Source organism: Lissotriton vulgaris, chromosome 12 (genome assembly GCF_964263255.1).
Source record: "Lissotriton vulgaris chromosome 12, aLisVul1.2, whole genome shotgun sequence".
Taxonomy (NCBI): domain Eukaryota; kingdom Metazoa; phylum Chordata; class Amphibia; order Caudata; family Salamandridae; genus Lissotriton; species Lissotriton vulgaris.
In genome coordinates this window covers 31937478-31962115 of record NC_141700.1, presented here as the reverse complement: position 1 = coordinate 31962115, position 24638 = coordinate 31937478, and the positions used below count along the sequence as shown (strand labels likewise).

Sequence of the window (24638 nt, the reverse complement as noted above, 5' to 3'; positions counted from 1 at the left end):
CATGGATATCCTTAGTAATCAGTGAGTATTCTTAGTATCCCTATAGATTTAGTGGTGTTTCTGATAATATGAGCTTGTATATTGCGAGTTCCCCATCCTCAGGTAGGTACCCAGGTGCCTGGATAGATGGTCCTGAGGAGGGATGTGGTTACGTTCTGGCTGGGTTAGAGGGGCCCATAGGGGCTGATCCCATCTAAGCAGAAAATCCGGCCATAACACCATAGTTCTGCCATGTTTCTGTGTAGCAGACCCTAGGCATGTCTGACACAAATATCATCCAGCTCCTCTCTCTGCGAGGCCTCCTGCTCCAAACTAAAGAGCCCTCACCCTACCCGTGTGTGACGTTCACTGGTGCAGAGTTCAATGTCTCACTTTTCTGTTGAAATATGGCACGTCACATCCTGGGCCAGTACATGAGATTAGGGAAGTTTCCCACCGCAGCCACGTCAAGCTGGGGTGATGAATAACCAGGACATATATCCATATATGTATATATTTCTGCTTGCCTTATGCAATTTACGACGAGCGCTTGGTCTGAGAATATAACTTTTCACCTAGTATACCTGCTGATAAATGTGCAAACCATGCTATAAGTGACATAGGTAGAAGTGGTGTGAGATGACGTTATTGTAGGCGCTTCTCATAGCCTTAGAGTATAAAAGAGGAGCCCACACAGTTCTCGTCCGACTACCCCACCCGTCTGTTAGTAGCTGACAGGCGGGTGTGGGTGCTCCTCAAGATCTCTTGTTTTTTGTTTTTAAGATACAATTTAACTTGTCAATATATTTGCTGTATATACTATGTATGCTATTTTGTCTCTAAATTGGTGTTTTCTTATTGAGAATTTAAAGCTTATATTACACTTGCAAGGCTGCTCTTTTAGGTTTTAGGTAGGTACGTGAGTAGTCTGAATATTTTAGATCAAATGTGATTTGCATTTTTGGAACGTTCTCCTTGAATTATATTGTAATGTTTCTTTGAGGTTTAGTCTCACTCTCTCTCTCTCAAACAGTTCAATGCGTTCATGCAGAAATGCATTGGTCACTATATTCTGTATTTTGCATTAATTAATGCCTTTTCACAACACTGTGCCTCTTAAATAAATCTGTTAACCTTTTTGGCTTGGTTTCCATGACTCGCACATCTGTTTCCTTCATTTTTAGTGTGAGCGTTCCCAGACACCCTGTCTCAAATTAAGGTGCCCCCTTTGTCCCTAAATCACTCCTTCAATCACAGTGAAGTTCCCCTGTGTCCCCTAGGAAAATAAATTCTGTATTAGAAGGGGGAACAGACGGAGAGCGCGCGGCGACGGCTCCAAGATGGCCACACTCTAAAGAGCTCTGGAGCGCCGTTTTTGTAGCAAAGGGATGTAGCGAAGGGACTCTAATGATGTAGTGCCGGTTCCCACGAGGCGGTTGCGTCAGAAGTGGCCAAGAGTGTGCAGGTTACTTTTTAGACGTGAATTATGCCACATTAGCTTCATTCTTTCAAATTTCTTCTGCCACCTCAGCATTCATTTATTGCGGCCGCCATTTTGTGAACCTTTATTGCGTAGCGCGTATAATGGAATGCAGTCTCCTAAACGGAATGCGCTCTGGCATTAAATATGCCACATTATTCTGCCAGATATAATACATTGGACTCTTTTACGTAATTATTTGACTTTTATTGAATGGTTTGCCTCATTTGAAGCCTCTTCCTTTCCAGATGGCTTCATCATCACCCTCATTGTATTTCTCCTGTTTCCCTGATGGAGTATTTTGACAGAAGGCTGGGTCTGCATTTAGTGGAAGTGCATGCTGTTTTGTTTATACTTTCCTGAAATGCCCTGCTCTGCTCAGCTGGGACTCTGTATGCTTCTATAGTCTGCCTTCAATTGCTTTGACATCCACACAGTAACTGAATCTGTTTATGGCCAGTGTTTCGTACGCATATCATTGCTGCTGGGACTGATTTTTACGTGCTTTTATTGACTTTCTCCCTTGCTACTCGTTTTTTTTTTGTGGAGGTTGGTGCCCACGCTTTCTCCTGATAGGTAATTAATTGCGACTATCATATCCTTTTTTCATTATGGAACATTTGCAATATACCAAACAGCATGGGACCACAGGACCTTCTTCAGGAAGTCGCAAGGATTCTGCAGCAAACACTAGTAAGCGTATGAAGAAAGACTCCTCCCCATCTAAATCGCTTCTTCCTCTCACGTTAGAGGATGTCAAGGAGGAGTTACGCCTTCTTCGCCCCTTTATGTCTGACACCTCAGCTACGCTTCAAAGAATTGAAGAAAGTTGGTCTGGTTTGGATTCGAGACTCTCCGATGTGGAACAAAAGATAAGTGATGCTCAGGATGTTATCACCAAGGTTGATAGTCTTCCAAACAAGTCGCTCAACTCAAGATAGTCAGGCACTAAACTCGCACCGCACCTTACGACTTTGGGAGCAAAAGATCTCTGAAAAAGAGCTCCTCATAAGGGTGCCCATCAGCCATTGCAGCGCCGGCCTGACGAGGAGTATGCCCTATGATGAAGCATGACACCATGCTGAGTGTGTGAGGGTCCTTGTTCCAAAAGTGACATACTCCCTCTCCTACTTTTGTACATTTAATTGTACAGATTAGTCCTCTACTTTCCTTTCTTTAGTATTTCCAAGGAACTGCATACCTTTGTTTGAATACATATACCCAGGGGCATGTATACTGGACCTATAAGCACCCCAGTCATCCTTACTTTTGATATAAACTTCAGAAGTGCCAACTTCTCCAGAATTCCCAAACTCTCCCAACATTCCCTTAAAACAACCTTACCCCCCAATGCACAACTCATGGCGAGCTGGCTCAATCAGTAGCCCATCTTTGCCTCACCATAGAGTGCTCTAAACTGCAATGGCCTTCTAATGGGCCTGCGTCTTATTGCAAAAAGGTTCACCTCCGGGAACCCACTCACCTGGCGCAATAGGCGCAATAATCTTCGCATCTATGGTATTCCGGAGGGTTTCGAGGGATCAGACGTGATCTCCTTTCTGAAGTCTCAAGTCTTGCCGATTGTTGGCCTTCCAAAGTCAATGGATCTTAATATTCAGCGAGTACATCGTCTTGGATCTCAAAATGCTTCTTCTTCTATTAAACCAAGAGGTATTATTGCCTATTTCTTGTTGTACTCTGACCATATTTATAGGAGACAGTGGTCCCTAAACAAAAGGAAATTGCACATTAATAAATACAGGCTAGATAGGAACTATATTCATTGTCATGCCGGACAGTGTTTAATTTCTGATGTAACAAATTTCATATACAGTTGTAGTGTGATACAAGCAGGACATCAGCTGATGCCCGACTAACACACTCAAGGGAGCGACAGAACAAGGAAGTATAGGCAAGTTGGAGTGGTCTGTGTATCATAAATCATATACAGACAACGTACGGTACACACTATTGCTTGCAATCATTTACAAAATAAATATGCATATAGTGTGATTCGGTCGACGATGTTTCGAACCCTCAGAGTTCATATTCAGGACAACCAATGCATACCTTTTAAATGCTTATATACCTTTAGTACAACCCACACTGTGGGAAATCATTTGCCAAACAATAAAGCAAGAACAAGGGGAAAAAAAAATGGGGAGGAAAAAATACAGACAGTTAGGGCATTTCGTTAAACAACACATAAATTTGTGACGCACAAGTTACTACTGGTGTAACGATATATCTGTAAGAGACATTAGTTAGTGATAGATTCCTTACCTTAGAAAATCCCCAGACGTTAAAGTGGATCCAGAAATGTTTGCATAGCAATACCCCTGCGCGTCGGTAGGCGTCGTCCTCGGCTCCGTGTCCGTCGTCGGCGTCGTTAGCGCCGGAATGACGTTGTCGGAGTACTTAGACGTTGCCCATGCGCGCTGACGGCAGTTCTGATACACAGCTTTTCCGCGCCAGATACGCAGAGCCATGATAGAACCAACACTGGTGCCATGAAACTAGGGCCCTGAAAGGGGATGACCTTCACCCTAGATATCGGTTCGCAGAACGGGGAGGATGGGTGGGTCGGTAAGGAATCTATCACTAACTAATGTCTCTTACAGATATATCGTTACACAAGTAGTAACTTGTGCATCTGAAAGAGACACGTTAGTGATAGATTCCTTACCTTAGAATAGATACCCCAGCAATGCCAACCCCGGTGGTGGGTCTGCGAACCAATAACCACACCAGATAGTCCTGGAGGACGGAACGGCCAAAGAAGCCATCCCTGCAAACGTGTGCAGCGAGGCCCACGTAGCTGCCTGGCAAATGTCCTGCAAGCGCACTCCTCGGCCCAGAGCAGTTGTAGTCGCCGTGGCCCGAGTAGAATGAGCCCGCAATCCAGCAGGGGGCTCCTTTTTGGCCATGGAGTAACATGCCTGGATACACAAGATAATCCACCGCGAGATGGTCCTCTTGTGCACCGCCTTTCCCTTCTTAGCGCCCACGTAACCAAGGAAGAGTTGGTCATCCACCCGGAACTGGCATGTGCGATCTAGATAATAGGAGAGCGCACGTTTTGGGTCCAGACGGTGGAGCCTCTCTTCCTCTTTCGAGGGATGCGGAGGCGGAAAGAAGGTACGCAAAGTAATGGACTGCCCGATGTGGAAGGCCGTGACAACCTTGGGCAAGAAGGAAGGTCTTGTTCGCAACACAACATTGTCCAGATGAACAGAGAGGAAAGGAGGTGTAGAAGAAAGAGCCTGGAGCTCACTCACTCTCCTAGCAGAGGTGAGAACAACGAGGAAAGCAGTCTTCAGAGTAAGAAGACGGAGAGGACAGTTATGGAGCGGCTCAAAGGGAGCATATATGAGGTAAGTAAGCACAAGATTCAAGTCCCACTGGGGCATCACGAAGGGAACAGGAGGGAACATGTGTGTGATGCCCTTCAAAAACCTATTTACAATGGGAGACTTGAACAAGGAAGGCTGATCAGGTAGACGTAAGAAGGCAGAAAGGTCAGAAAGGTACCCCTTGAGAGTGCCCAGATCAGAGCCCTGCTGGGCAAGAGAAAGAAGAAAGAGGAGAACCTCAGAAAGGGGTGCAGAGAGTGGGTCCACAGCCTTTGCTGTGCACCATGCCACAAATCTGTTCCACCTGCAGGCGTATACCGACTTTGTGGAGGGACGCCTGGCTGCCAGAATGATATCACAGACTTCGGGAGGCAAGTCAAATGGCCTCAACTGCCGCCGCTCAATCTCCAAGCTTGTTGGTGGAGACTGGACAGGTTCGGGTGCAGAACCGTCCCCTGCTGCTGCGACAGAAGGTCCTCCCGAAGAGGCAGACGAATCGGGGGATCGACTGACATGCTGAGTAGCTCGGGATACCAGTATCTTCGTGCCCAGTTTGGAGCCACAAGGATAACCTGGGCCCGGTCGCGCCTGATCTTCAGCACTCTGGGCAGAAGTGGTATAGGCGGAAAGACGTACAATAGACCACAACTCCACTCGCGACGAAAGGCGTCTCCGAGCGTGTGCCGCCTTGGAAATTCCAACGCGCAGAACTGATGACATTGCGCGTTCTCTTCTGTGGCGAATAGATCTAACCAAGGCTCTCCCCATTGCTGAAAGAGGCCTTGCCCCACGTCCGAGTTCAGACGCCATTCGTGATCCATCATGCACCGACGGCTGAGTTCGTCCGCCCTGGCATTCAGAGAGCCTGCCAGGTGTTGAACCACCAGGGTCACGCCCTGATGTTCCAGCCACTGCCAGAGGCGCAGAGCCTCCTGGCATAGGGTCCACGACCCCACCCCACCCTGTTTGTTGCAGTACCACATGACGGTGGTGTTGTCCGTGAACACCTGCACTACACTCCCCCGGACGGAGGGGAGGAATGCCTTCAGTGCTAGACGAATCGCCCGCAGCTCCAAAAGGTTGATATGGAGCCGGGACTCCGCCGGAGACCAGAGGCCTCTGATCTACGCCTCTCCCATGTGGCCTCCCCAGCCCTGGAGGGACGCGTCCGTCACAACCACGTGCTTCGGGTGGGGTAGGAAGAGGGATCTGCCACTGACCCAATCGCGGTCCGTGAGCCACCACTGCAGTTGTCTCGCAGTGCCCTCCGAGATCAAGACATGATCGGACAAGTTGCCCTGATGCTGGGCCCACTGAAACTTCAGGTCCCACTGCAGAGCCCGCATCCGCCACCGGGCGTGATGCATCAGAAGGATGCAGGAGGCCATCAGCCCCAGAAGCCGCATCGTCAACCTGACCGAGACTCGCGATAAAGGCTGGAAGATTGGAATCAGAGCCTGTATATCCCGAACCCGCTGTTCGGGTGGGTAAACCCGAAACTGCGCCGAGTCGAGAACCGCTCCGATGAAGAGGAGCTTCTGAGAGGGACACAGGTGCGACTTCGGCACGTTGATGGAGAACCCCAGCAAGTGCAGGAGGTCGGACGTAGTCTGGAGGTGGCTGACGACTGTCTGGGGCGAGCCCGCCTTCAACAACCAGTCGTCGAGGTAGGGGAAGACTGACACCCCTAACCTGCGCAGATGAGCTGCGACCACCGCCATCACCTTCGTGAACACCCGTGGGGCGCTGGTAAGGCCGAAGGGGAGCAGGGTAAACTGAAAGTGCTCATGGCCTACCGTTAACCGCAGGTAATGCCGGTGGGCCGGCAGGACGGGGATGTGAAAATAAGCGTCCTGCAAGTCAAACGCTACCAGCCAGTCTCCAGGGTCTAGGGCAGCTAAGACCTGAGTCAAAGTCAGCATCTTGAACTTCTCCTTCCGGAGGAAGCCGTTGATGTTCCGCAGGTCCAAGATAGGGCGTAGGCCCCCTTTGCCCTTCTTGGGTACCAGAAAGTAGTGGAAGTAACAACCACATCCTACTTCTGGCCCAGGAACGCGCTTGATGGCCCCCTTGGCCAAGAGGGCTGTGACTTCCTCTTGCAGAAGTTGCAAGTGATCCCCCGACATGCGGTGGAATTGCGGTGGCATGGCTGGAGGGGTCGCCTCGAAGGGGAGGGAGTAGCCCCTTCGGACCATTTGCAGCACCCACCTGTCCGACGTGACAGTGCGCCAGTGGGAGAGGTGATGGCGAACCCTGCCTCCCACAGGCGTCACATGGGCCTGAAAACTCGGACTAGGAAGGTTTCGAGGCGGGTGCTGCGGAGGGAGGTGTGGACTGGCCTCGCCGTTGTCCAACGGCGCCACGGCGGTTTCCACGGCCGCCACCGCGCTGTTGAACATTCTGCGGCGCGTGGCTGGCAGCACGTGTGGGGGCGCCCCTTCCTTGGCCACGAAAGGAGCGAAAGGCACCCGATTGCTGGCATGCGGCCGAGAGGCCCAAGGACTTGGCCGTAGCCCCTGGAGTCCTTAAAACGCTCAAGCGCATGGTCTGCCTTGTCGCCAAAGAGGCGATGGCTATCAAACTGCATGTCCAGAAGTGTGGCCTGGACATCGGCCGAAAAGTTGGCGGACCTCAACCAGGCGTGGCGTCGAACCGCCACCGTCGTTGCCATCGCCCTGCCCAGTGAGTCCGTGGTATCCATCCCACACCGGATGGAATATCGCGCTGCATCTCGGCCCTCCACAAGGGTTTGGGTGAGTTTAGCCCGGACCTCCTCCGGACATTGTGGCAGCACGTCCGCGACCGCGTCCCACAGGGTGTGGATGTAGCGGCCCAAGAGACAGGCGGTATTGACAGACCGCAGCCCTAAGCTTAGGGACGAGAACACCTTCTTCCCGAACTGCTCATATCTCTTGGTTTCCCGATCGGGCGGGGCCGACGGGAATGCGGTCTGGGAAGTGGAGGCCTGGATAACCAGACTCGGGGGTGGGATGGGTGGACAAAAAGCAAGGGTCGCCCGGGGCCGGGCGGTAGCGTCTGGCCACGTTCCTATCCACAGGCGGACCAGTGCCCACAAGAACGTCACATAAGGCCTCATTGAACTGTAGCAGAGGCTCGCTGGAGCTTGTCTGCGGTTTGAGGACCTCAGTGAGGAGGTTAGTCCTCACGGCCGCGTCGGGGAGCTCAAGGTTTAGGGCCTTGGCCGCCCTCGTCAACACTACACTATAAGTAGACCCCTCCTCCGAAGCCACGGTCGGAGGGGAGACAAATCCAGTGTCTGACGAAGTGTCAATACCACTGGCCTCCCCAAGCTCATATGTCCAGTCCTGTTGAGACTGGCACTACAGTGCCAGAGGGTCGTCAGATCAACAGACGGGGCCTCCTCATGGAAATAAAAATCTCCAAAGGCCGTCGGAAGCGGCGCCCAGCGGCGCCGTTCCGGTGCCAGAGTCGGACCCAAGTGAACATTGGGGACAGCGTCCACAGTGGGCGCCGGGGGCAACACCCATGGGGCCGACGGCGGTGAGGCCGTGAGGTCGAGCGGCGACGACCCGGATCTGGAAGCGAATCCGGTGAGGTCCTGCGGCGCCGGGACCGAAGTCGCCGGCGGCGTCGGGGCCAAAGCACCCGACAGCGTCGGGGCCGAAGTGCCCAACCCGCTAGGGCCTCCAGCCGGGACCGTTGGGCCCGGAGGCGCCACGGAACCCAGCTGAGAAGAGAGGGACCTCATGGCCATGAGGTACTGCTCGATCTCTTCCGCCGTCGCGCCGTGCCCAGGGACCCGAAGGTGTGGGGCAGGCGGCGACGCTTGCGACTCCCTCGGAGCTGCGTGGGCGGTGTCGCCCGAACCCCCGGCCGCATCGTGCGAGCGTCGGGGTGGGTCGGAGGAGCGATGACGCCTCTCCGACCTCTCATGCCTCTTACCTGAGGACTTGGATCCCGACGACTGATGTCCACTCCTGGAGCTGCGATGACTCCGACCCCGCGACCGGTCCCTCGACCTCCCGTGGGACCGGGACCTGGAACGGCGCGGGCCGACTGCTGGAGCTCGAGTAGCTTGCGGGACCGCTCCCGCCTAGCTTTAGACGTCAGGGCCCGGCAGTCGGAGCAGGTGCGGTCGTCGTGGTCGAGGCCTAGACACTTCAGGCACCGGCGATGTGGGTCCGTAACCGACATCAGTCGGTCGCACTTCGAACAGGGCTTGAACCCGGGCATCCCTACCGGCACCGATAGAGTCGAAGACTCGAAGAAATAAATGATCAAAAAAGATCAAAAGTTTAGTCAACAAGCATTTGCAATGCAATAGGTCTCGCATTATTTAAGTTTGAGCTATTAGCATTGTAAATGGCAATGTTTTTAGTTCTGTGCTATTGTTTTTTTTTGCATAAAAAGGTATATATAAAATATGTGTTGTACAAAAGTTATTTATGTAGTATTTAAATTTTGTTTTCATAAAAAAGTACAAATACAATATTTCTTGTAGAAAAGGCAAACATTTTAATGGTGATTTAAAAAACTGTTTATATGTACATTCGATTCGCAAACGAGGTAATTGTAAACATCACAAATATATTGTGCAAACATCGCAATAATGTTTTAGTCATAAATATTTTTGTTTTAGAACTTAGTTTGTAAGAAAATGATTGTAAAAGTCAAACAGTCTAATCAAAATGTAAAATATAAAAGTACAGTTATGTATAGTAAACATACATTAATTGTATAGCATTATTGTAAACATCACAAACATATTGTGCAAACATTGCAATGGTGTTGTACTCTTTTCAATGTATTTTTTTCAGAACATAGTTTTTTAAGAAAACGATTGGAAAAGTACAACACTCTAAATAAAGTGTATTATATAAAAGTACAGTTATGCGCAAAAATAGTTTTGTATAGTGTTAGTGTCATAAAAAATCACTTTTTAAGAATAACTTCAAATATGAAAATAAACATGTGTCAAGTTTTTCAGGCAAGTAAACAGTTCTTTGTAGTTCAAGAAAAGTTTTTTGTTGTTGGTGTTTACTTAAATGTCTTCAATGACATCAGTTATGCATCCATTGCAAAACAAAACCTTCGGCTTAATGGGTAGATATGGCATCAAAGCATCCTCAAAGTTGTCAATATCTGGTTCAATTTCTAAATAGTCCATTAGAGCTATATTGACAATGTCTATTGATTGTAAATTTTCATTTGTTCCTACTTGGGCTGTCATTGTAGTATTTTCCTGTAATGTTTTTTCAACTCCATATAAGGTTACGAAAATAGTTTCTTTTGGAGGTTGTACAACCTATTGAAAAATTGTTGTAAAAAACAATTATTGTATTACATTTGCATTATTTGTTATTATACGCATGTATATTCATAAATACAGTAGATTAACTTAGAGAAAAACATTTACATACATTTTCGATATTTATGCAGCATACATTAAATGAAAAGTTAATACTATAAATAGGGCTACTTGTAGGTTGCCATTTTATGTTATTGACATAGTGGGAATGGTTTTTTTTTCATTATATATTGGTATATGTGTGACAGGTATGTTGGGGGCATTATTTTACTGAATCATTAAAAATTTCTTTTAGAATTTTATTGATTTAGTAAAATAATAATTAAGTTATTTTATGATTTTAAGGCATCTATGTATGTGTCTTCAGAGTTCTATATGTCTTATGGAATTGGTATTTTACTATTAAATCTAGTTTAATTGTAAAATACCGATTCAGTGTGCATGCATTTGTGTGCATGCACACTTATGCCATGCGATAGGCAGACTTGCTGTTGGGGCATGTATGCTTGGCATATTGCATTTGAGTTTTTTATGGGGGTGCTACAGGATGTTAAAATGACAGTCCTTGCAGTGTTTTAAAATCGGTATTTGTGATTCGGTAAATACTGAATTGGTAATGGCGTTTCATTCTTATGTGCTTTGAGGCTTATAGGAATGAATGGGCATTAGTAATTTGGTATTTACTGAATTTGTAAATATTTAATTTTTCTAAAGCGATTTTTTTCCCGTTATATTTGTATTTTTATAGTAAATACAAACTTTATGTAGCTTACCCAAAATATACAGTTGTAGATATTGTTACGTGGCCCCAAAAACATTACTCTGTAGAAAAAAAGCATTTTTGTAATGGATAGTTTACAAATTTTACTTACTTGCATTATGGTATGTCTTGTTGTATTCAATATTTTTTCCCCGTTAAATTCGTGTACAGTTAGATGCGTTAGCTGTACATACATTCCAAGATCAAAAGTAAAGTCTGTTGCTTCTCTCCACAGACTAATTTTAACGGAGTCGGTAGCATCATTTATTGTTATGCTCCTTATTTTTGTTTCTTGTCCTTTAACGATTATAATTCTTGTATCTTCAATCTGCAATATTAAAAATGTTTATTTATTATTGTGTTATCGCTGTCATATATATGTCTTCTTTTGATTGAAAAAAAGCTGTTTTTACATATGTTTATTAATACAATATTAAACTTTTTGTAAAAGCATAGCATTTGTGTTAGCAATTTTTATCTGTAAATATTTTACTTACCTTATACTTAGTTGCGAATTGTTGTTGTTCATAGTATTGTATTTGTATTATCAAGTACTATCATATTTAAAGTGCTTTACTTACCTTATAATTGAAATAGATTGTTGCTGTATATTTGTAAACATTGTTTTAAAATTGTCTGTACAAAATATTTGTAAAAGGTATTTTGTACTTTATAGAATAATTTTATGCAGAAAGGACTGGCATATTGGAATTTTTTTATTGCATTGTATACTACGAGCAATTAGTATCATATGTAAAACGCTTTACTTACCTTATACTTGGTAGTGAATTGTTACTCTCAAATTGTATAATTTGTTTAGAAAATTGTTTGCAAGTAAGCGTTGTAATAGCTATAGTGAACGTTATAGAATAATTCATGTAGCAGAGTACTGCAAATGCAATTTGTTCCTTGGAACGTATATTTATCAGGAAATACAAACATATGTAAAGCGCTTTACTTACCTTATACTTGGTAGTGAATTGTTACTCTCAAATTGTATAATTTGTTTAGGAAATTGTTTGCAAGTAAGCATTGTAATAGCTATAGTGAACGTTATAGAATAATTTATGTAGCAGAGTAGTGCAAATGCAATTTGTTCCTTGGAACGTATATTTATCAGGAAATACAAACATATGTAAAGCGCTTTACTTACCTTATAATTGGTAGTGAATTGTTGGCTCTATTTGTAAAATTTGTTTGTGAATTTTTGGTAAAAACAGTTTAAAGGCATAGTGAATATTATATATTATTTTCATGCAGAACAGCAGCTACAGTGCAAGTTATTTATACATATGTATCATATTAGCATTGTTAAGTACATTTGCATAGTAAACACTTAAATATAGGCATTCAGTTTATGGTACTTTTTTTTGCTTTAGAAAGGAGAAAAAATGGCAAATGTTATAGTAGTAGCAAAATAATTTAGTGCATCTTACCTCTGTTACTGTTCCTGATACACTTAGTAGTGTTTTCACAGGAGCTTCGCGTACAGCCTTTATTGGAGACACTGGCGGTGCCATTGGCTGTAAAATATACTGTGCTTCCTGGATAAGAGCTGCGGAAATAGAAAGTGGAGGCATTCTTGCAATCTTTGTTTTTTTTGTTAGTAATAGTATACCATCTTTTAAAATGTAATTTCGAATTATCAATCCATTTTGTTCTCTTGTTTGATGAGAGTATCCTTCGTTGTAACATGTTGCTTTAATACATTCAGTTTCATCTGCTAATGACGTGGTACAATACTTTATTTTCATTTTTAGCATTTCTATAGTAAGTTTTGGATGAACATTGTATAACGTTGACACGAACTCCTTTTTGATATGGTTTGGCATCAACTTGTCTGTCGTTCTTGAGTTCTTCAATAGAAATCATCTGTAAAATATAATGCATTGGTTTAGAATAGTAGATAATGTTGTTAGGTAACAATATATACAGACAGTAATGTAATGCATTTATTTAAATAGCTATCCATATTGCTTTGTGATCACTATAAAATGATTCTAATGTGCCGCAATTTATAAAAGCATGCATTTGTAAAAATGTGGTCTAACAAAGAATTGTAGTCTGTTGTAGCTGTTGTTATTCTTTGTTCGCAATTGAAATGTGTTAGCATGTGAGTTAAAAGTAATTTAGCATTGTGTGTTGTTTGAAGTAAATCAATATTAAAGTCACCCATTATTATATATTTATGGTGTGGGTATGCATTCAATGTAGTTGTCAATATTGTTAAAAAGGTTTCTATTGGTACTTTGGGTTGTTTGTATATAAATACTATTACGTAATTTGTGTTTATTGTTTGTGTTATTTTCAAAATGTCAACTTGTTGTGTTGTAGTAAATATTGGATTTATTATTATTTGTTTTTTGGAATAGATTGCAATTCCATGTTTTGTTTGTTTATTAGAAAAATTGTCAAATATTGCACAATCATAATGATCTATATTATATGTATTGTTAGGTGTTTTGTGTATTATATTAATTTCAGTTAAGCATAATATGTCAGCGCTTAATATGTTATTATCAGCTTTCATTGATCTGAAATGTTTTTGTAATGATCTTATGTTATGTGTTATTATTGTTAAATATTTGTTATATTGTGCTATCTGTGTTACAGATATTTCTAATAACATATGTTTTTAAACGTAGCATTTCTTCATGTACTTTATAGTGTGTTGCTATCTTATTTTCATTGAAATTTCATAAATATATGTTTTTCAATGATTTTGCTCGGCTAATTGCTACATAATGTAAGTGATGTGTTTTGATGTTATTGAAATGTATATATAATGGTTCTATTGTCTGTCCTTGTGTTCTATGTATAGTACGTGCTGATGATTGTCGTAGTGGAAATTGTTTTCGTATAATAGTTATACATTTTTTGCTGTATTGAAATTGACGAGAAATTTTTAATATTGGTGTCCAAGCATTAGAAATATTTGTATGGTACAGATGCTTGTTTTGTTGTCTTGTTTGTGTACCTATTTTGTGATTGTCAAAAAATATCCAAATAATAATTGGGATATCATCTATACAATCTACATATTCAACTATGCCTATTGCACCATTAGTTAAACCATCATTAACATTAATATTTGAAGTTAGATCATATCGTAATTTAATGGCAATATGTAATTTTTTTGACAAGTTCATGGTTTGTGTTGAATTTTTAGGTAATCTTTCTATTATTGCTTCTTTTGCTATTGCACTTAGGTCTCCTGCTACTGTATCTATTGCTATTGTTGTGTACATAGGATAGTGTTTTATGTGTTGGTGTAAAACATTATCATTAACTTCATCTACTTCTTTATTTGTACCCATTATATATGGTATTGATTTTATTATATGTAAGTCAGGTTCTATTTCGCGAGTTTTTAATGTTTGTATATCATCATTAGTATGTTCGCCTATTCTGAGTCTATTAAGCATTTCTGCAAATGGTAAATCATTTATCTGACGCATTATTTTAGTAAGTTCATATAATTTGAAATTTGTTTGCCACAAGTTTGTACTCAATGGTGCATACATGTGCCTTGAATTTTCAAATATATATGAATCGAAAACTGGTTTCAATTGGTAAAAGTCTCCAATAGCTAATATAGATATTCCTCCAAAAGGCTTGTTTGATGCTTTTATTTCTTGCATTCTATTGTGTATAAAAGTGAGCATATTTGTTCCTACCATTGAAATTTCATCTATTACTAATACTTTTAAATGCATCAGTTTACTTTGTAGTGCTGCTCTGTTTTCATGTGTTAATTGTTTATATGTTAAAGTTTAGGAGATTGGAATTTTGAATGTGCTATGTAATGTTTGTCCACTAATATTATGTGCTGCTTGTCCTGTTGATGCTGTAAGCAAGATATGAATATTGTCTGGATGTTCTCCTGCTTTAGTACTGAAGTATCTTAGTAATGTTTGATAAAGTGCAGTTATAAGAAAACTTTTACCTATTCCTGCACCGCCAGTACAAAAAGTAAAGAAATTTGTTGTTTGAGTTTTCAGCCAATTTAAATGGTGATATACAAAATGTAGTTGCTCTGATGTTAAATTTTGCATTATGTTATTGTATTCTTCTTCTGGTAATAAATTATTTACCAGTAAATCTTCTTCTGTTATACTTCTAACTCCTAAATCTAGTGACAAGTCATAGTTTGCATCGTGATCATTATGTGCATGTATATCGCTGTCATCTATTGGTATTTGTTCTGCAGGTGATGCTGGTGATGTCAGCATATTGTCATTATTATGTTCTTCTTCATCAAAAGGTATTATATGTTGCTTGTTATATAAGGAATAATTGTTATTAATTTCTATTTGTACTTCTAGGTATCTTTCTTCATAATATGTATCTTTGTCAGAAATTATATTACTTTCTATTCTCCAGGGGTAATAAAGCATTAATAATTCCCTGTAATAGTTTTCAGGCTCATTAACTTTATTAAATTTGTGATATCGTATTATTTTGTTTTTTTTACGGCAAGTGTATTTTTTACTAGTTGCATTGTCAACTAATTCATTTATCATTAGGTCTTCATCATCTGAACTATAAAAGTTTGTCTCTAACAGTAAATTATCCTAACTGTTTTGTACTTTTTTTATGTTACTTTTCGGTACTGTATTATATTTGGATGCATAATCAGCTAAAGTAAATTTTTCTAATGTTATTGGCCGTTTGCTATACTTATTAATTATATTATCAAGTTGTACTTTTGTTGATGTTTCAGGCATCATATTAATTGTATGCATGTCTTTCATTAAGTAAGTTCGTTTGTCTGGTAAACTTGTATTGATAAATAAAAATGATCTAGAGCTTTTTCGTAAGGGCATTTGTAGTATTAGATAAGCAGCTTCTTGTGCACTAATTTCAGTGCAATTCAAAAATTTATTTCCAATATGTTTTAATTGTTCTTTAATGTTTACATTATGAGACACTTCTTTTGCGGCTTGTGCTATTATTTTGCTTAATCCCCGCTGAGATTTACTCATATATGATACAATATATACTGCACAAGCGTATGCATCTAAGACATATTGTATATCTATGTTAGCTTGCCATGCTTGTAATATTATTCTATTGTAATTATTAATAAAAGATTCAGCTGGTGTTCTTTGTAAAAAAATAGTTGTTTTGTTAATGTGTAAGCGTATGCATTTTATATATTGCTCTTCTGTCAATTCTATTTTGTGTAGAAACTCTTCATATGTGTAATGTGGAAAGCTTTCTGAGGACATTGTAGAATAGATAATATCTATGTGTTGCTTTGCAATAGTATCTTTTTTATCTAATTGTAATGGCTTTAATATTTTAGTACATGGCATAGGATATTTTGGGTATTGATATTTGCATATTTTTTTATGTTTTATACGACAATTTTTAGTATGTCCATGTTTCTGCAGTGGAAGTAAACATTCAAAAGACATTTCTTCTGTTTTGTGACAAGTTATATGTTTGTTAATAAAAGTTATAACTTTGTCATCTTTGTTTATGCCATACTGTGGTGCATTATCTACCCAAAGTAATGCATGTATATGTGGTGATCCTCTTTGTTGAAATTCAACTCTGTAGAAAAAATCTGTTATTTTACCTATTGGATTACTCTTGTGCAATAAAATGCAGTTAAATAATTTTTTTACTTGATAATCAAAGTGTCGTGCACATGTTATAGGATCTTGTTGAATTAAACTACATTTACTTTCCCAAGACATACTTTTGAATTCTTCTTTGGTGCATTCTTTAAGTTTTTTTATACGTAATAGTATATTAATTAAGTGATACCATTTTGTTTCTGCTGCAGACAAAGTAAAAAAAAAAGTTGGAATCCCCAATTGTCTTATCATAGCAAACAAATCATGTTTGCAGTTTTCCCAGTAAGGAGGAGAACTCCTTATTGTTTTTAATATTTTATATCCCTGATTAAAGTGCAATATAGTTTGTAAATTTTCTTTTATGTCTTTTACTGTAATAATTTTGCCATCAGTAAAATGTTTTCTAAGTGATATAAATATTTTATCTTGTATTTGTTTAATTTGCAATTTTTTCAATTTGAAAAACAGATTTGTAATATTATTAGCTACACTTTTATCATAACTTCTTAATTCTACTTTACATATTGTACTATAATGTACTGATACATGTCTATCTTCATTAGCTGTTCTACGTTTGCCACAAAATATTGTGGGAAATGCTAAATATTCAGAATCTTTATCTTCATATAATCCACGGGGTTTATTATGTTCAGCAGGTGCCAAATTTAATACATTTATGTTATCGTCTGTTATTGTTTCATTAGTTAATAATGTATCCAAATTGCCTACAGGCATGTTATCTGTAGTACTTGAATCATTACTACTATCAGATGCTTGTATACTATTTGTTTCAATTGGAATATATTCCCAATCTGAATTTATAGTTACTCCATATTCTTTAAACAAATCACTATTGTATGCTAACCATGAAGCTGCATTTTTAACTATATTTGGTCTTACATTTTCATAATGTGTGTATGATTTATACTGTAATCTTCTTTTTAATTTTATTGGTATTGTCATAGTATCACTTATCTGTCTTGGTAATATTGTAATAGTGGTCATAACATCGGCTGGAACGTTTACAACAGCACCTGTTAAGGATTTTTGAAATCCACATGGCAGTGTTTTAATTTGCAAAAAAGGTATCTTTCTTCTAAGTCATACAAATGTAATTCAGGTGGTATATCAGGGAAACTCATGCCATTATAAACTGAATATGGTGGAATTTTATTTTTAATAATGTACTTATTGCATGTATTACATATGTAATTAGTTTGCTGGTTACTGATATTACATAATATAAAAGTCTTGTTGTGTATTATATTGCAGATATTTCTAACTGTTTCCTTATGCCACATTTGGTTACAAATAGTGCATATATATTCAGGTCCATAATGGATTTGATTAATAAAGTTAGCTATAATAGACTTTATATTTGATTGATTATTATTTGTATTTTGTGTTACAGGTAATGTAACATTTTCAATGGAAGTAACATGAATATTTTGTTGACTCATAGTAAGTTCTTGTATTTCAGAGTCTTTATTTAAAATATTAGGCCTTATAATATGTTCTATTTTATCTGTTTGCTCTAAATTAATATTATTTTCCTTGGTAGTAACATTTAGTTCAATATCTGTAGATATAACATGTATAGCTTTAGAGGCTAATGTTGCACTATAATGTATTATCATACGTGTAAGTACCTTTTTTTATTTTGTGCAGTTAGTCTCCTTTGAGCTTTCTGAAATGAACTTGTAAGAATTGCATTAATAGTAATTGGTATAATATTTAGTAATATTGATTCATTATTTAGGGGTAAAATGTTATTCGAAAGCATTGTTATATGCTGCACTAAATGTGTGATTGTTTTAGTATGTAAAAGTATAGTTGTGCAATCATGTGTTTTCTTATTCTGTGATGTTGTATTTGAATAGTAAGTAAAGTAGTTATCTTTTTTTTGCAATAACAAATACTATTTTATTCAAGTACATTATGACAGATTTATATATAGTTAATGAATTTTGTAAAGCTAATGTTATGTTTTTTTGTAAAGTATTATTCTGCAACATTATATGTATTTGTTCTTTTTTAAGCTGAATTGAATATGTTGTATTATTATAGTTAATGTAATTAGGTATGTCTTTAATGTCTATATTTTCTTTAGGATAAAACATCAGCATGTCTTCATACATTTTTTTTCCAAGTTGCATTATATTATGTATGTCTTGTACAGACCAGTCTTTCATAAATGTAAATTTGTTGTAAAGAACAACAAATACAATATTGCAAATATATATGCTATTTATTTCTTTTTCTTGAAATTTTGTATTTAAAATGCTATTATGTACTTCTATAAACTTGATACTATTTGTATGCTCATTATTGACAATGCTTATTTTATTAACATCTAATGCATCGTTAGAGAGTTGTTGTATATGAGTATTTTCAGAATTTTTTTCAGTAACATTTTCGACTTTACTTTTGCTAATATCTAACGATATATTTGATAGCAATTGTTCTTTTAAAATTAACTCTTGTTTACTACTTTTCTTTTTTGAGATTTTCTTTTTATCTTTTTTAATATTTTGCAAGTGTTCAGTAAGTTCTATGTCTTTGCTAAGAATGGATGTAATTTTTTGTTTCTTACAAGGCTTACCATTTTTATTTTTTGTGGAATGTCTTTTTGTTGGTGTTCTTATTAAAGTAGCAGTTTCAGATAATGTATTTAAGGATGAACTTGCTAATTCTGTAATTGTACTATTTTGTGTCTCTTTTTTTTGTAACATAGATGTTGATGCTTCAACATGTATGTTGTTATTGCTATTTTCTTGTACACAAATGTCTGCTTTATGTACAAAAAAATGTGTTGTTTTCTGTAAGTTTTTCTGTTCTATTTTTAAAGCACGTGCAAATTATGTTTTTTGTATTTTTTGAATATTTATTGGTGTTAATTCAAATTGGACATCTACTGCATTAAATGGTTTTATGCTATTTGCTGAATTTTTAATATAATGAATTACTTCTTGAAAAGTTTTTTTTTTAAGTAGTACACATGTGCCATCATGATGTGGCATTCCAGTCTCATCTCGGCTATGTGAATCAAATACAAAATAGCTATCTTCATTTTCAAAAATCGATATAACATAAACATCCATACAAAGCAATACTCCAGAAGCTGTTATTGTTAAATTTAATGCTTCTTGTATGTCTGGATATATCAAATCAAAACGTGTAAATATATTACCATAATAAACTTCTCCAAATTTAATTGAATAAATATTGTTTCCATGTGTAATATATTTAGGCAGATCATCAGGATGCATATAATCTTGTTTATTGATAGAATGCATTTCTAAATATAATGCATTTCCAAGATCCATTATATAATGTAAATCTTCTGCATCCCATATATTTGCTATTTTATTTTGGTTGTGAATAATAGCAAAGGTACTATTTGGAAGGCATTGTTTACCTCTTGAATGTATAGAAAACTTTTCATGGCCTTGATGGTATTGAGCTTGTATGCTATTATGCATTATTCTATGTTTACAAAAGGTTATTTACATGTTAATATTTTACAAAATTTGTGTACTTACTAGGTGTATTGTATATTTACAATTTTGTACAAATAATAACAATGGTAATTCTGATTTGTAGATAGGCTTTTAAATGATAATAACGATAAGAAGAGATCTTTACCTTATTGATTTCTTCTTCTTTTGAAAGGACCTGTAAGACAAAGTAATGTGTTATAAATGTTTGATTATATGTGCATTTATAATTTATTTGTTATACAATAGCATGTAATACAACATGTAGGTAGAAACAATATAACATATTTTAAAATATTAAAGACAATACCTGCAAATATATATATATATATATATATATATATATATATATATATATATTGCAAAAATACTAACCATATATTTGGATATACTTTTAAAGTAATATAGGAGATTACTTGTTAACATTACAAACTGTTGGTGTGATAGATAGAAGCGTATGCTGATAGACTAATGCAATAAGAGAACATATATTTTAAGAAACATGTTTAACAAGATGTTATAGTAAACTGGTTGTATGATTTTTTAATTAATGATATATCAAGCATCTTGAAGATTTACTTGGAGAATATTGCTGTTCACAACTGCACAAACTGTATTATATACAGCATTTATTAATAAATTCTTTATCATTTAGAATTATATGGAGGTAGCATCCCACTGCCCATTTGGCTAGGCTGGTGCTCTGAGGCTGCCTACATATTAGTCCTTAGCATAATTGTCTATTTCTCACTTACACTCTCCTACCAGAATGTCAGGCTCTGCATCCCATAACACAACAATCATACCTAGGTGGTCATTCTCAACATGAAAACACTTCTGACAGCTCAAAAGACTAGCATTTACAATGCAATATATCTTGAGTTAATTAAATTTGAGCTATTGGCATTGCTAAATATTTCACCACCAACTGCAACAAAAGTCTATAAATAGCAGGCTAAAAAAATGTGTATTTATTTTTGTAGCAATGGTGGCATGCTGTGCTTTAGATGAATATGTTTAAAAGTAAGGTGCGCCATATTGCGATTGCTATAATAGTTAATTCTGGATGTGTTAACAAATGATGCATGCATTGATGGCTGGTGGTGTGTGTGCCTGTAGAAATTGTGCACTGATGGCTGGTGGTGTGTGTGCCTGGTGGAAGTGTGCACTGCCAGCTGGTGGTGTGTGCCTGGTGAAAGCATGTACTGATGGCTGGTGGTGTGTGTGTAAGGGCGATCCCTCAGGAGTTTGTTTTATTTTCACTTGGCTAGGACTACTAGCTTCAGTGATCTTAATCTGCTGATTGGGGATTTTTGGACAGGGGGCCCTTTGGGGTCCACCACTGGCCTCCCTGACCTCTACAGCCCTGGGCGGATGGAGTCAGGGTTGAGAGGGGCAGGTTACCTGCTCCAGACTGGGTCCCACCCAGGAAGGGTCCACTGCCATCAGGGGCTCTGCCAGGCTGGGCCTGGCTACCTCTGGGGCAGCTCCTTCACCAGGGGTAGAGTCAGTTCCCTGAGGAGGCTGGCTCTCACCTAGTGTCTGGGAGGGGGAAGACTTTTCTTCCTCCTCAATGCTCTCTGTTTGAGTGGAGTGATCCATTGTTTCAGGCTTCACAACACTATTATCGGTCTGAGTTTGAGCTGTGGCCATCACAACTCCACCAACCTTTTCAGGAAAGGACTCAGTTTGGGTTTGGGCTGTGACCATCACAGCCTTGCCAACCTGTTCAGGAAAGGCATCTTTCTGGGATAGGGCTGTGACTGGCACAGCCCTCCTGACCTGTTCAGGGAGGACTTCTGGGACTGGGGCTGTGGCTATCATGGCCCCACTAACGTTACCACAGAGGTTTACCATTTTAAAATGGGTTTCTTGCTCTACCTCCGCCCAGGCTGAGGTCTCTAAATCATTCCCCAGTAGGCAATCTACAGGCAAGTTTGGTGACACTGCCACTCTCTTGTGGCCAGTGACACCTCCCCAGCTGAGATTTACCACTGCTATGGGATGATCTCTCTGCACTCCATCAATGTTCACTACCTGGTATGTGGCACCAGGCATCAGTTGCCTTGAGGGGACTAGGCTCTTAGCCACCATGGTGATGCTAGCCCCTGTAGGCCTCAACATTTGAACCATTGATGAGGGGCTCTTGTCTGTACCTGCCCAAAGTGTTGGGACAGGCTGTGAAGTTGGCAAACCCCATGCCAGTCTCACAGACAAGAGTATCTAAGTCAGGGGACCTGGTTAGGCCAGAGTCCCCAGGCACTCCCAAAGAAAATGCACCCAGATTCTTGGGGACACTCCCACCACCTGGGGGATTACTACTAGTAGTAACAGGAGGCTGGGAAGCTTTATTTGGGGGTATGTTCTCCTTATTGTTGTTGGCCTTGGGGCAACTGCTGTCAGTTTTGTAATGGCCTACCTGTTTGCAGGTATGACAATAAGGTTTCTTTTGGGGTTTGGGAGAAGTTTGGGACCCACCCTTTTCAGAGGAATTTTGGGGCCCTGTGGTTTGATCAGAAGATTTATTCCCACCCTTCTCTTAAGGCTTGGTTGATTCCTTCTTTTGGTCACCACCCTGGTTCTTAGGCCTGACCCTGGTTCTAACCCATGTGTCTGCCCTCTTACCCAATTCTTGTGGAGAGGTCAGATCAGAGTCTACCAGGTGTTGGTGTAATAACTGGTTCTGACAATTACTTAAGATTTGCTCTCCCATAATTAGATTGTATAATCCTGTAAAATCAGTAACCTTACTTCCCAGTAGCCATCCTTCAAAAGCCTTAGTGGCACAATCAACAAAGTCAGTCCAATCCTGAGACTGAGTTTTCTGGGTGTCTCTGAACATCAACCTGTACTGTTCAGTGGTTAAACCAAACCCATCAATCAGTGTATTCTTCAGGACTTGGTAATTGTTAGCATCCTCAGCTCTAGTAGTGAGGAGCTTATCTCTACCTTTGCCGTAAAAGGAGAGCCACAAGATAGCTGCCCACTGACTCTGGGGGACACACTGTACAGTGCAAGCCCTCTCCAAAGCAGTCATCCATTTGTGGATATCATCCCCTTGTTTAAAGGGGGGCACTATCTTACTCAGGTGTCTAGTGTCTAAACTCCTGTTTTCCCTTGGGGGAAAGCTGCCACCAGTGGGGTTTTTCCCACTCAATTCTTGCTCTCTAGCAAAGGCGAGTCTCTCTTTGGCCAGGGCAAGTTCTTCCCTTTCGATCCTCAGATTGACTTCCCGCACTTTAGCTTCGTACACTCTCCTCTGAGGGGATGTCATCCCTCTTTGAGAAGAGCCTCGAGAGCTATTGGTTCGAACGGATCTATTAGAGCCTCTCGACAGAGACCTAACTTGTCCATTCCCAATGTTAAGCTGGCCTGAGAGGGGCCCCAGGGGTCTCCTAGTGCCATTCTCGTGCCTGCTTAAGTTGTCCCTAGTTAGCTGGCTAACTACTACTGGACCTTTGTCTGCCTCGTCCCCAGATGGCTCTGGATCCTCCTCGTCCTCTTCACCTTCTGCGGAGAGATGGATAAGGTCAGGGTCACCTAAGGTTCCCTCGGGGGGGGGGGCAAATTCCCTTCTGATTGAGAAGGGTCTGTGTTACCAGCCCTCCTAGCATCATAAGTCTCCAAGAGACCAATCAGAAATGGAATGGTAGGGTTTGCACCCTGTTTTAGCTTCCTGGATGTACAGATTTGTCGCATCTCTTGGAAGCTAAGTGCAGCATATCTGGACATGACCTGTGGAGGGTTGACTGACACAAGGGGAGACTCAGAGTTTCCTCCTCTGTCTGACATGCTGCTTCTAGTGTGGTGTAAGTGATGCACCTACCTACACTATTTGTTTACCTACTGATCCCTTGCTAAGAGTTGTAGCCAAGGTGTGCTAAGCCTTGAGGAGCTACAACAGCTGGTTCAGTAGAACTCAGAGTATTCTAAGCTAAGTTATATGTACCTGGAGTACTTATGCGATCTTTCACAAGATATTCTTAGGATACGCGTGGTAAAACAACAGCAAGCTCAAAATCCCAACCGCTGCTCACCAATGTGAGAAGTTGGCCCGATATGCAGTGCTCACTATTCTAGTGATCACTATGCATCAGTCCAAACGACCCTTATGGTGATTGGTTGTAAGCCAACCTTAGACCAGCTATCCTAGTAGCGTGGATACGAGCAGTCTTCGGGCTAAACTCTAGAGGGCCTGTTAAGCCAGCTGTTATACCATCACATACCCCTTGAACACCAAGTGAAAAGACACCACACAAGTGTTATGAAAATAAACAGTGTATTTATTTAAAGTCACAACAGCCCTGTACTCTTTATGAGGCCAGGGTACTAAGCACACAACAAAACTCGTAGGAAAATACTTCAAGTGCACAATCTATACAAGTGCCCGAGGGCACAGAAAGGTTAGTGTTCTCGGGTGAACCCGATAAGGTAAGTCGGAAGCGACAGTGACTCTGGACCCTTAGATAATGAGGCTATGCGGGCACCAAAATGCCGAAGTTACCTAGCCCAGGGGCTGCGGCTGCATAAGTCTTTTACAGACGTCGGGAGTCCTCGCTGACGAACCAGGAGCCGGAAGGAAGGAGTTGCTGGCCGGCGACCAGTGGAGATAGTTCGTAGAGATCCAAGCCTGGATCAGAGATGGATGACACCTGAAAGCAGAGGGGACCAAGTTCGTAGCTACTAGCCAGTAG

General features: G+C 40.2%; 1 protein-coding gene across 4 annotated transcripts in view; it reads right to left on the bottom strand.

The window, feature by feature from the left end:
• Positions 1-9285: 9285 nt before the first annotated feature.
• LOC147673140 (uncharacterized) overlaps positions 9286-24638 on the bottom strand; it is a 285024-nt gene continuing 269671 nt past the window's right edge. For 2 of the 4 annotated variants that reach the window (XM_086946870.1, XM_086946874.1), the window contains exons 17-20: positions 20093-20122; positions 12299-12734; positions 10975-11190; positions 9286-10099 (exon numbers count right to left, since the gene is read on the bottom strand). The gene's annotated coding sequence lies outside the window, so the exon portion shown is untranslated. The remainder of the gene's footprint in view (positions 10100-10974; positions 11191-12298; positions 12735-20092; positions 20123-24638) is intronic. The other 2 variants (XM_086946871.1, XM_086946875.1) reach the window with 1 other exon arrangement.